The 12,028-nt window shown below is 44.9% G+C and overlaps 1 protein-coding gene across 3 annotated transcripts in view; it reads left to right on the top strand.

Moving 5' to 3' along the window:
- Positions 1 to 3,736: 3,736 nt before the first annotated feature.
- Positions 3,737 to 12,028, top strand: part of SRCIN1 (SRC kinase signaling inhibitor 1) — a 335,991-nt gene continuing 327,699 nt past the window's right edge. For 2 of the 3 annotated variants that reach the window (XM_080979261.1, XM_080979258.1), the window contains exons 1-2: positions 4,521 to 4,667; positions 5,026 to 5,120. The gene's annotated coding sequence lies outside the window, so the exon portion shown is untranslated. Of the gene's footprint in view, positions 4,425 to 4,520; positions 4,668 to 5,025; positions 5,121 to 12,028 lie in introns of those variants that run through there. The other variant, XM_080979259.1, reaches the window with a different exon arrangement.

Below are 12,028 nucleotides of genomic sequence, written 5' to 3'. Positions count from 1 at the left end.
AGCAACACCCTACGAAGACTGAATCTTCGCCTCAGAAATATTAATATTTGGAATACGCACACTGCCCGCACGGCTACTTGCAACCCATGCAACCCTTTATTTTCTCTAGAAAATTTACAGCTCTGTGCTCCTTAACCCCTTCATTTCCTAACTAGTACAGACATGCATTGTTAGGTTTGACTGCAAAATCTCCCACACTTGAAAGATTTGGGGCACAAACCTATGCTGCAACATTGCACAAAATGTGCACATGCTAATTTTTATATAGAGATACACTTTAGGCTGTTTAATCAAAGAGGCGGGGAAGGGCAGGAGATCCTGGGGCTCAGGCTCTCCTGCCTCCCCTAGCAACACCTTGAATGAGGCTAACTCACAGCCTAAAATACCTATTTAAGGACAGACAGCAGCTAATTTCTTAAGTTAGGAGATACTGGGGCTCAGTCATGATCAGGAAGATGCCCTTCTTATCATGGAAGCCTTTTCCTCTCTTCCCAAAGGTGTGGGAGAGAAGCATAGCTCCTGAAAGGCAAAGGAAAGCACTCCTAGGGCATGCTATTTTAGGAGGTGAAACTTAACTTTGGAAATTTCTTCAATGAGGGGTCTTAAAAATATACTTTTGAGCTGCAAGGAATTCAAATCTGTTATTATTTTGTGACTGGACAACATTTAGATTTGCATATGTTTGATGAAGAAGCACAAAAACTGCTTTCAGAAAACCAAATAATTTTAATTTTACCTTCTGAAAATGCCAGGTAATGCTAAATAATAAGAATAAGAATAAAGAATAGTACTTGGCAATCCTTTTATGATCTGAAGAGAAACCAGAGTATACTTGGCAATCATTTTTAACAATTTCTATGCAATTTTACACACATTTTACTTACCGAGCAAAACTAAAGTATACAGTATTAATTAACCAAATTATTTTTTTAATTCCCAAGTCATATTATAACTTTTTAGCAAATTTGAAAAATTCAACATGCCCTACTACCTGTTTCCTGCGTGGAATGTTTCAGGGATGGACTCTGGTACAGAAAGCAGGTTCTGTGGCTCAGGCCCATCAGCGAGACTACAGTATATTTTAAAGAAGCTATGAATGCAACAGAATAAAAAGAAAAGCAAGCGTGAGACATTTATTAGGCTGGGGAGATTTTGAAAGGCAAATATTTTACAGCTTTACAGCCCTGTAGGAGTCTTAAATTTCATTTGTATTATTGAAACATATAAAAGAGTCGGATTCCACCGAGTGGTAGTTTTTCTTTGGAAAGCATGGGAGGGGCTGATTTACCAAGCAGTGTGGTTTTCCCTAGCTAGTGATACTTTGCATAGATAGATAGTTTGTCTAGCTAGATAGATGGTTCACACAGGTACCTATAATGGTTTCTGTCCTGCTCTGGGTGCATGCAAGTGTCCAAGTAACACAGAGCTCTTTGTGAATAAATGATAGTTAATTCACAGCTCTAAGAGAGGAAGCAACACAACTTCTTCACGTGCAGTACATTTGTGCTTGCAGTGAATGACAGCTGCACATCTAATAGAAAAATAGTATTTTCTTGTCAGATGAAGACTTCTGTCGCTAGCTAGTGAAATAGTGAAGTGCCTGAATAGAGGGATAGGGAACTGGTGGCTTGTGGGATGTTGTTGGACTACTATTCCCATCATTCCTGACCATTAACCCTTGCTGGCTGGGGCTAATGGGACTTGTAGTCCAACAACATTTGGGGCACACCAATAACATGTGGCCCCCCAGCCCAATTTGAAATCATACCAGACCCTCCTTTGCAAACGTGCTAGTTTGTCAAGGATGCTAAGAGTTCTTAAAGGTAAAGGGACCCCTGACCATTAGGTCCAGTCGTGACTGACTCTGGGGTTGTGGCGCTCATCTTGCTTTATTGGCCGAGGGAGCCGGTGTACATCTTCTGGGTCATGTGGCCAGCATGACTAAGCCGCTTCTACTGAACCAGAGCAGCGCACGGAAACGCCATTTACCTTCCCGCTGGAGCGGTACCTATTTATCTACTTGCACTTCGACGTGCTTTCGAACAGCTAGGTTGACAGGAGCAGGGACCGAGCAATGGGAGCTCACCCCGTCGTGGGGATTCAAACCACCGACCTTCTGATTGGCAAGCCCTAGGCTCTGTGGTTTAACCCACAGCGCCACCCGCGTCCCTTCAGAGTTCTTAGGGGACCCCTATTTCCCTCGCAAAGCTACAATTCTCAAGAGTGGTTTAACAAACAACCCCTCTTCATAGGGAACTCTGGTGAAGTGCCTCTTGATAATCCATGAATCATGGTAGGCCACAATCCAGAAATAAAACAAGTGCACTGAATAAACTAAAATTATGTTTCAGTCAAGCACATGCTCACATTTCTCCCTCTGAAATTAAAGGAAAGGTAAAAAAAGAAAAAAGTGATTAACTCTGACTAGTTTATGCCTGTTTACTTGTAGGTTTTCCGCCAGGGAAGGATGAGTAGGTACATAAATATGCCGGCTGCTGCTAATTCAGATACCACCACTAAAATGTCTTATATTAGACCTTTCTCTTTCAGGGGGTACCAAGGAGCACCCCCACAGTTCAGCTACACACAATATTCTGTGTGCTGTTTAAGTGTCCAGTGCAGGGTTGGCTCCGGGTTTGAGGGGCGTTGGGCAGAAGGCACCCTCCTCTGGCAGCACTGGCAGGCAGCAGTGCTCTGAGCAGTAATGGGCAGTTTGGCAGCTAGCCATCATTTAGATTTCCCACAATGCCCCGCAGTGAGGCTACCTTGGGGCACTGTGGGAAATTATGCTTGTTAGACACAGCCACCCAGTACTGTTTGGAGTGCTGAGGTGGGTTTTCTTTTTTAATTATTTTAGTTTTAGGGTTTTGTTGTTGTTGTTGTTGTTATTATTATTATTATTATTATTATTATTATTATTATTATTTTAAGGCCAAGTATCAGCAGAGGGGTCTTCCTGGGAGCTGTGCTCTGGTGGCTGCCTCAGGAAGCCTGAAGCTGGCAGTGTCCCTGGTTCAATGGCACATACAGATCACGCTAGTTCGTTCTGACTATTAATCTGGGATGTGGAACTGGTGGCTCCCATTAATCTATACCAGCTGGAGCTGGTGACGACTGGATCCAATGTCACCTAGAGTGTGACAGGTTCCCCATCCTTGACCAACAGATGTGATACAGGAGAGATCAGCGATCTGATCTCCCAATATCTTTATTTTATCATATTTCACAATTACATTTCTATTCCCATTTTCCCCAAGGAGCTCGTGGTAGCATACAGGGTTCTCCGTTTTACCCTCACAGCACCCCTGTGAGGTAGGTTAGGCTGAGAGATAGTGGCTGGCACAAGATCACCCAGTGAGCTTTCTGGCTGAGAGGGGATTTGAACTCTGGTCACCCAGGTCCTAACCCAAACACTACGCCATGCTGGCTCTCACTGGGGGAAACTTTTAACTGGGGTGCAGAGCTATCGAGGGGCTGGTTGTTCAGCCCTTCCCTTGACCACTGTCCCCTGAAGTTGCAAGCAGTCTGCTGGGAGAAAAGTGTAGATGTTCTGGTTTCCCCTTCATAAGCAAGCATGGTAGCACAGGTAGTGCTATCCATTGGCCTAGGGACACTGGCTTTTGCATAGACCAAGTCAGATAATTGGTCCCTCTCTCTATACAGTGGTACCTCAGGTTACATACGCTTCAGGTTACAGACTCCGCTAACCCAGTAGTGCTTCAGGTTAAGAACTTTGCTTCAGGATAAGAACAGAAATTGTGCTCTGGCGGCGCGGCGGCAGCAGGAGGCCCCATTAGCTAAAGTGGTGCTTCAGGTTAAGAACAGTTTTAGGTTAAGAACGGACCTCCAGAATGAATTACGTACTTAACCCGAGGTACCACTGTATATGACACTGACTGGCAGCAACTGTCTTGGGCTTCAGACAGGCCACTTTCCTAGCCTTACTGATAGATGCCCAAAGATCTGCCACTGAGCTAAGATCTTCCTCCAAACCTACATCTCCCTGACCCCACCTTCCCAAATCTCCCTAACAATTTATGCAAACACCTCCTTCTTTTCTTACAAATCCTTTTCAGTGGAAAATGCTGCCTCCCCCATTCCCTAAATCACACTCAATCTTCCAGAAAGCCTCTTATGAATAACAGAAAGCAGGATGGATCTGCATACCAACAGGTAGATCTTAGTAGCTGATTGGTTTCACAGCAGTCAGCCTGCAGCTGTTTCAAGTTAACTTCTGAACATCCACAGAGTACAAATTAGAGTATAATTAAAAGGTCCTTTCACCTCAAAACCCATCAGGGGATCCTCAGTGAGGGACAAATTCCCCAAGTCACATAGTTTATGAGCTTAAGCGAGAGGCTATCAACTGAATTCAGGATGAGACTCCCCTGTCCATTTCCTGAGAAGCTCGGCTCCCTCTGTGGGTAAGTTGACAGCAGGAGAGGAAACCAGGATAAAATTTGGGTTTTAAAGTATTCAAAGTTCTCCTTTGTTTCACCAGGTACCATACAGACAGTCCTAGTTCTTAAGCCAAACTGGTTGTGGCCTACTGACTGTACCCAACCCAAGGGCCTTTTATTGAGAGTAAAGGAAACTCCCATTTTCTGAAGAGATCTTTGTGGAGCCCCAGCAAAGGGATTCCTGCATCCAGCATTTCACCTCTTGATGTATATGCTAATTACTTATTTTGAGGATTTTTATCCTACTTTTCCAGCTGAAAAGGGGTCCTGAGTAGCTTACATGAAATCGAAATTAAGACAGGCCCAGCCTGCAGGCTTTTACAAACACAGAATCTGAAGGAAGGCCTCCACACATAATGATCGTGCTTTGGGTGTTAAAATCAACAGGGGATACCCTCCATGCACCTTCACTGACTGTGCTTTTGCTCAATTGTTCAATATACTTCACGAAGGCCTTTGGTCGCGGGGTTATCTTCCTGTGCACTATTATTCTGGTACTGTATTGGCTGTTTCTTGTAATTTTTTGTTATTTTAATTTCTACCTTACATTTATTTTAATTGTTAGATTTTTGTGTGACTTGACCTGGGCCCAAGGAAAAGGAAAAAGGAACAAGAAAAAAACTCACGCTTACAAAGAAATGCAACCACGACTGCTCAGAAGTAAGTCCTGTTGAATTAGTTGGGGCCACCTACTTCCACATAAATGGGGTTAGGATTGCAACCTTAGAAATAAGTTTTCAAAGTTAAACGAATTATTTCATTTATCTCTATGGATATGTTACAAGAGGGGGCCTTCATCCCCTCCTTTGTTTTGTTTTTTGAAAAAAGAAATTGGCACAAAGTTCAAATCCTGTGTTATCTGTGACACAGGCCAACCCAATACCCCTGGAACGTGCATTAGCAGGACATGAAGAGAGAGCCATCCATTGCTCTATGTCCACAACATTAAGGTTGGAAAATCATCTCTAGCAGACTCTTACACCAGAAAAGGGCTTATAATTTAAAAGGGGGGGGGGCATTGAGACACAAAGCTTTAAAGAGTGTCTGTGCCTGGAAAGAGTGGAGGAAAATTTGTGGATAACCCCTGAGTGAGATTCTGCCAGAAAATATTTATTCTTTACCTATTTGGCAGCAGTAATTCATATATATAACTGACAGAGGATTCATTTACATTTTTAAAAAAGACGAGGGGCTCAAACCTGCCTGGAAACCATACTGTCTGATCTTGCGCCCTAATTTCAGACGCATGGCAGTATCTCTGAAGGTACTGTGCCAGCGCTCAGAGACACACTCACATTCAAGGAAAAACTCATGCATCTAAGAGAAAATCCGGGACAATGAAGGCAGGTTTAAAGCTTGAGTCCTAGTAAGTTCTGGTTCAAATTAAGATTTCAGAAGAGACAAAAAAACTCTACAAAATCCAATTTTGTATTTGGGCAGTTTAGTGCCATCTTGTGATCACCAGCCTCAACTGCAACTAGGAAAAGAAAGGTAATATTTTATCCTGAGCTTTTGCGGAGAGAGCCTTTGAGTTTCTCCTCTTTCTGGGTTTAGAGACTATGAGGGTTGGATGGAAAACCATGGGGGTCTGTAAATATTTTATTTATTAGAAGTCTATATCCTAATTTTATAGAGTTGGCGGTATTAGATGTTCTTTATAATTTAATCACTTATGGACTTAAAGGTGTAAGTGCTCTATAAAACCAACCTGTTCTGCTATACTGATATGTCTGCATTTATTGCACATTATGTTCTATATAAGATGATGGCTGCGTTCCTAGCCACACTTGTCTGAGAGTCTCACTGAGCTCAATAGTATTTACTTCTGATTAGGTAGTCATAGCATTACACTGTTTATTGGAAAGGCCTTTCAAAATGGCACAACTCTCATAAGAGTATTAAAAATTCAGTATTTATTTGTTTATTTTACAGATTTATAAAGTGCATCAAAGCCAGAATCTGTGAAAGGGTTGTGCAGTAAAGTAAAATATGATAAACTACAAAAGTTAACAGACCCTAAAAGGATTACTACAATGTACAATTAGTAGTAAATTGGCAATAAATTGGCTGCTTAACAATTCAGGGAATACCTTCTTAAACCAAAATGTATTCCCCACCTGACTAAGCATTGAGGTACTTAGGCCATATGCAATGGGATTTTAAATTTTAAATTTTTGCTGTGTGTATGGGATGTTATGCGCTGGTAACTCAACCTGAGCTTTTAGATGGAGTGGGCTATCAGACTAAGTACCTACATCAGGGGTCTTCAACCTGTTTGGTACCTGGGAGCACACTTGGAAATCTAAAGAACTGTCACAGGCACCACAAAATACCATTTTCACAGAAGAAAATCTGACGATGCTCCGAAACAGTCAGCACACCAAGACCTGAAGCAAATAAAGGACAGAGGGAGTCAGCAGACAACACCTCTAAAAAAACAGGCACCCTCCCTACCAAAGAAAAAACAAGCAACAAGAATGGCTGCAGCTCAGTGGTACAGCATTGGCTTAGAATGCAGAAGGTCCTATCCCTAGCATCTCCAGAAGGACTGGGAAAGACTCCCCTCCTGAAACCCTGGGGAGCAGCTGCTGGTCAGTGTAGATCTGTGTTCCCCAAACTTGGGTCGCCAGCTGTTTTTGGACTACAACACCCATCATCCCTAGCTAGCAGGACCAGTGGTCAGGGATGATGGGAACTGTAGTCCAGAAACAGCTGCAGACCCAAGTTTGGGAAACACTGGGACTAATACTAAGCTAGAGGGATCAACAAGCTAACTTAGTACAGTATAAAGCAACTCCTTATGCTCCTAAAAAAGCTCATATAAAATAAAAAATAGGGGTGGGCAGGGGCCTTGGAGTGTGCCAGGAGGTGTCTGAGGTTTCATGATGCCAATGAATGCTTTGTTGGGGACCCCAGAACTAAACAAACAGTGTTGCATCCACATCAGGGTAGGCTGGTTGTGTGACTTGTGAATCCAGAAATGCCTCCAGCCACATAGTTTCAACATGCTGAGAACTTCTATCTGGAATTGACCCTGTCTGGCCACACACCTGACTTGGTATATACAAGACCAGTGTGGCTGGTGCAGACATGGAAAGTATGAGAAGGTTGATGTGTTCAACTTTCTAGAGGACAGCAGGATAAAGCAGCAGTGTGGGGGAGCACAGCTCTAGCAGGAGCAAGAAAATAATAATAATAATAATAATAATAATAATAATAATAATAATAATAATTTATTATGTATACCCCGCCCATCTGGCTGAGTTTCTCCAGCCACTCTGGGCAGCTCCCAATTGAGTGTTAAAAAGAATATAGCATTAAATATTTAAAAATTCCCTAAACAGGGCTGTCTTCAGATGTCTTTTAAAAATAGGATAGCTGCTTATTTCCTTGAGATCTGATGGGAGGGCGTTCCGCAGGGCGGGCGCCACTACTGAGAAGGCCCTCTGCCTGGTTCCTTGTAACCTCACTTCTCACAATGAGGGAACTGCCAGAAGGCCCTCAGTGCTGGATTTCAGTGTCCAGGCAGAACGATGGGGGTGGAGACGCTCCTTCAAGTATACAGGACCGAGGCCATTTAGGGCTTTAAAGGTCAGTACCAACACTTTGAATTGTGCTCGCAGCAATGTAATTTACTGGAGTGTTTTTTTTACCGGTGATGTAAGCTTGAGGGGCAGGGCAGGTAGCTTGCATATGTTCCCTTTGCTAGGTAGGCTGGGCTTACAAAATGAATGGCCTAGGGTCACCCAGATAGCTTCCTGTCTGATCAGGGATGTGAACTCATGTTTCCCCAGCCAAGTCTAACATGCCATATCACTACACTACCCTCTGCCAACTCATCTATGTTTCGATTTTCCTTTTGGGGTCTGGCTATGGACTCTTTAGGGATGTGCCTTGGGCGGGACAGGGGGCTGTCATGATGAACTCCCAGACTTCCAACATATACCACTACACCACAGGAGAGGAAGCCAGGCCATAGGTCAGAGAGCAAGCTGCCTTTAGAGCAGAGAACACTTGGTGGGCTGTGATGAGAAGGGAGAGATGCTTGGCAAGGCTCAACCTCACACCCCAGGATCAAAGAATCGGTAGAACTGCAGAGCTGGTAGGAACCTCAAGGGTCATCTAGTCCAACCCCCTGCAATGCAGTTCCTGCTGCCAAGTCTCGAAACCCTTCTTTTACCTCTGGAGTAACACATGCTGGCAACAGCTTCCCAGGATCTCAGCTGGTGGCTTTTCTCATCACCTGTTACCACTTTTAATTAGGGAGGTCAAGGAATGAACCTGGGACATTCTACATGCAAAGCATGTATTTTGCTAATGAGCCAGGGGCCATCCCCTGGTTTGCATGTTCTTTGGAGCCTTGGTGCTACTGCCCCCTATCTTCACCCAGATAAGGCCAGCAGTTCTGGCACTTAAAGTGGGGGTGCTGTTGATGTATGGGGCCAACTCAAACAAGCCCAGTCTGGCAGTTGGGTACCAACATTTATTTGGGGGGTGGGGGGAAAGGTAAGATGAAATTTTAAAATTTCTGAATGAACTGAGATAAATAAGGTGTGAGAACCCTAAAGGGCTAACTTAAATGTTGTTATTCTAGACCCAAAATGAACCACACAATGTACATTGGCAGGAAAAAGATTTTATAGACTTCCTGAGAATGCTGCACACCTGATCTCTCTTTCTCCCTCTCTTTCCTTGCACCAGCGTGATAAAGGCTTACAAACATTAGTTAAGACAACCAATTTACCCATTGGACTCTGCAACGACCTATAACAATTGATTAACTGTCTGATAAAACACCCATCTCTCTTTACTGAAGCCTTTATAAAGATTTTATACATGGAAACTTAATGTACTCATTTAGTCTGGGGCATTTCACGACCAAGGAAGGTGTAAGATTAAGCACTGCACTTCAACGTTAGCAGGATTTTGCTGGTTCAAATGGTTTTGGATGCAGAGAAAGATTCCCCTCCGCCTCAACTGATCTCTTCTGGCAAATTTTGCAAGCAGGGATTTTTGAGGGACATATATCAAGCAAAATAGCTGAACCACCACAGTACATTGTTGTTGTTGTTTAAAAAGGTCATGCCATAGTTTAAGACTGACTGGAAACCATGTTTTCTAATGTTGAAGCTTGGCCTCAGGACCCCCAGAGTTGGTGGTGGGAACTGAGGTGTTTGCTGTTACCAGAGTGGTGAGTAGAAAGCAGTTTGCATATGTTCAGAGGGAGTTTGAGTCCTAGGAATCAAGACCCCGTCTGGTCTACATGAAAATGGATTCAGGAGCGAGCCAGCAGTGAATCACACTGTGCAAGTTGGAGTTAACTCTTTAGTAGCAAGAACACGATCTGCACAGGAGTGTCAGGCCTAATGAGCACAGCTACTCATCTCCAGTAGGTCTTGCCTCTATGAAACAGTTCCTGAGTCCTCACCTCCCCACAGCTGTCTTAAGTCCCCTGCTCTCCAGAGTTTTTCTCAAAGCAAATCAGAGACTGCACCTGCATGTCACCAATCTCTCCTCTGCCCGCTTCAGCCCTCTTCTGATTCTGGGAGACCAGTGGGGAGTGGAGCTTGTTGTGGCAGGAGGGGGAGACGCACGTGACTCTTCACCAGCCTGACCCATCTTTGCCTCTTGGCATCTCCCTTCCCACTCACCAGCTTCAGCTTCTGCCTCCATTTCTGGACTTCTCTCTGCACAGACTCTCCCACTCACTGAGTCCTGTTACCTCTCCAGCTTCTGGCACCTCCTCCTCCCAGTCTTCTCCCTTTGACCACTCATCACTGTCCCACCATCACCCTTGGGGCTCTGAACCTTCTTCCCCTGGTGGTTCCCCAGCTGGTTCCTCCCACCATTCCTCTGCATCCAACCAGCCCATGACATCAGCAACCCTGGAGAGAATGACAGCTAAACCCAGGTGGGGAATGCCTGAGGAAACACAGCTGTGCCCAGTCAGGCTAAGATAGGGCTGGAAGCACAGAGCATGTGATCCCTGCACCTGAAGCTGACTCAGATTGGAACCTGCCTTAATAATAGCAGTGACCTATTTAAGGAGAAGAGAGGCAAACCCCAAGCTTTGGCACAACTCTCCAGGAGAGGCGTGAGGAGGCGTATTGTGAAAACCAAGGCGGTGACGTAGGACATCGAAGCGCAGAGGAGGATGGAACAACCTGTGCTGGCTTAAGGTGCAGCAGAAGTGACGGAAGCAAGGAGCACTGAGGGACTATCGCGCACTAAGAATCAGCAAGGGCCAAGGGGGACAAAGTACCACTAAGAGCAGCCAGATGCAGGACAGGTGCTGGGGCAGTGGGGGGGGGGGGGGAGAGCTGGAATTTTCTGGGACTTGGCTCTGCACCACCCCCATCTCAACCCTGCACCAAACTCTAACTGTGACAATAGGCCTGAACAGTGCGACCAACATCCTTAATAAAGTCCAGGCATTAACCACTTACCTGTGGGTGTAGGCCAGTTTGTATGTATACCCAAATTAAATATTTTGCTACCGCATGGGTATCTAGTGGGGGCAGATATACTGTGGGGTAGGCGCAGGGAGGATCGCTCCCCCAGCATGGATAGGAGAGCTGATAGGGGAGTCCTATCACCTGATGTGGGCGGTGCTGTGGTCTAAACCACTGAGCCTCTTGGGCTTGTCACCAACTTAAGACTTTAAAAAAAAGGGGGGGGGAATTAGATGAATTTACAAAGGATAAAGTCATCCATGGCTGCCAGTCAGGGTATTTATATATTGCCTCCAGTATCAGATGTAGTATGTCTCCGAATACCAGATGTTGGGGGAAAGAAGCAATGCCTTGGCCCATATTGTGATTATTTATGTGGTACTATGGCTGCAAAAGGGATGTGGGTGGTGCTGTGGTCTAAACCACTGAGCCTCTTGGGCTTGCTGATTAGAAGGTCAGCGGTTCGAATCCCCGTGACGGGGTGAGCTCCCTTTGCTCTGTCCCAGCTCTTGCCAACCTAGCAGTTCGAAAGCACGCCAGTGCAAGTAGATAAATTGGTACAACTGTGACAGGAAGGTAAACAGCGTTTCCGTGCACTCTGGTTTCCATTAAGGTGTTCTGTTGTGCCAGAAGCAGTTTAGTCATGCTGGCCATATGACCCGGAAAGCTGTCTGCGGACAAATGCTGGCTCCCTCGGCCTGATAGCAAGATGAGCGCCGCAACCCCATAGTCGCCTTTGACTGGGCGTAACCTTCCAGGGGTCCTTTTAACCTATCACCTGAATCTAATACATTGGTCTTAATTAATTTCATGGGCAGAGTGATAAGCACGAGCCTCACAATGCAAAGTAATTTCCCCCATTTTTGATGAAGAATTATGCTGGCAGCTTTTCAACACCAGTAAGTCCAAATAAGGGTATACTGTCACTTGTGCAACATAAACAAATGTTTTGTTGTTGTTGTTTGAACTGACTTCTGTTGATATGGTGGCTGTGTCTTGTTTTACAGACATTGCCGCCCCCCCCCCAGTTGCAGGGGGTTGGACTAGATGACCCTTGCGATCCCTTCCAACTCTACAGTTCTATGGTTTTTTGGCAAGTTGGTCCCCACACAGTAG

This window comes from Podarcis pityusensis, assembly GCF_964106645.2.
Source record: "Podarcis pityusensis genome assembly, chromosome: 13".
Lineage (NCBI taxonomy): Eukaryota > Metazoa > Chordata > Lepidosauria > Squamata > Lacertidae > Podarcis > Podarcis pityusensis.
The sequence above is the reverse complement of the archived record's forward strand: the minus strand, read 5'-3'. Positions and strand labels throughout refer to the sequence as shown.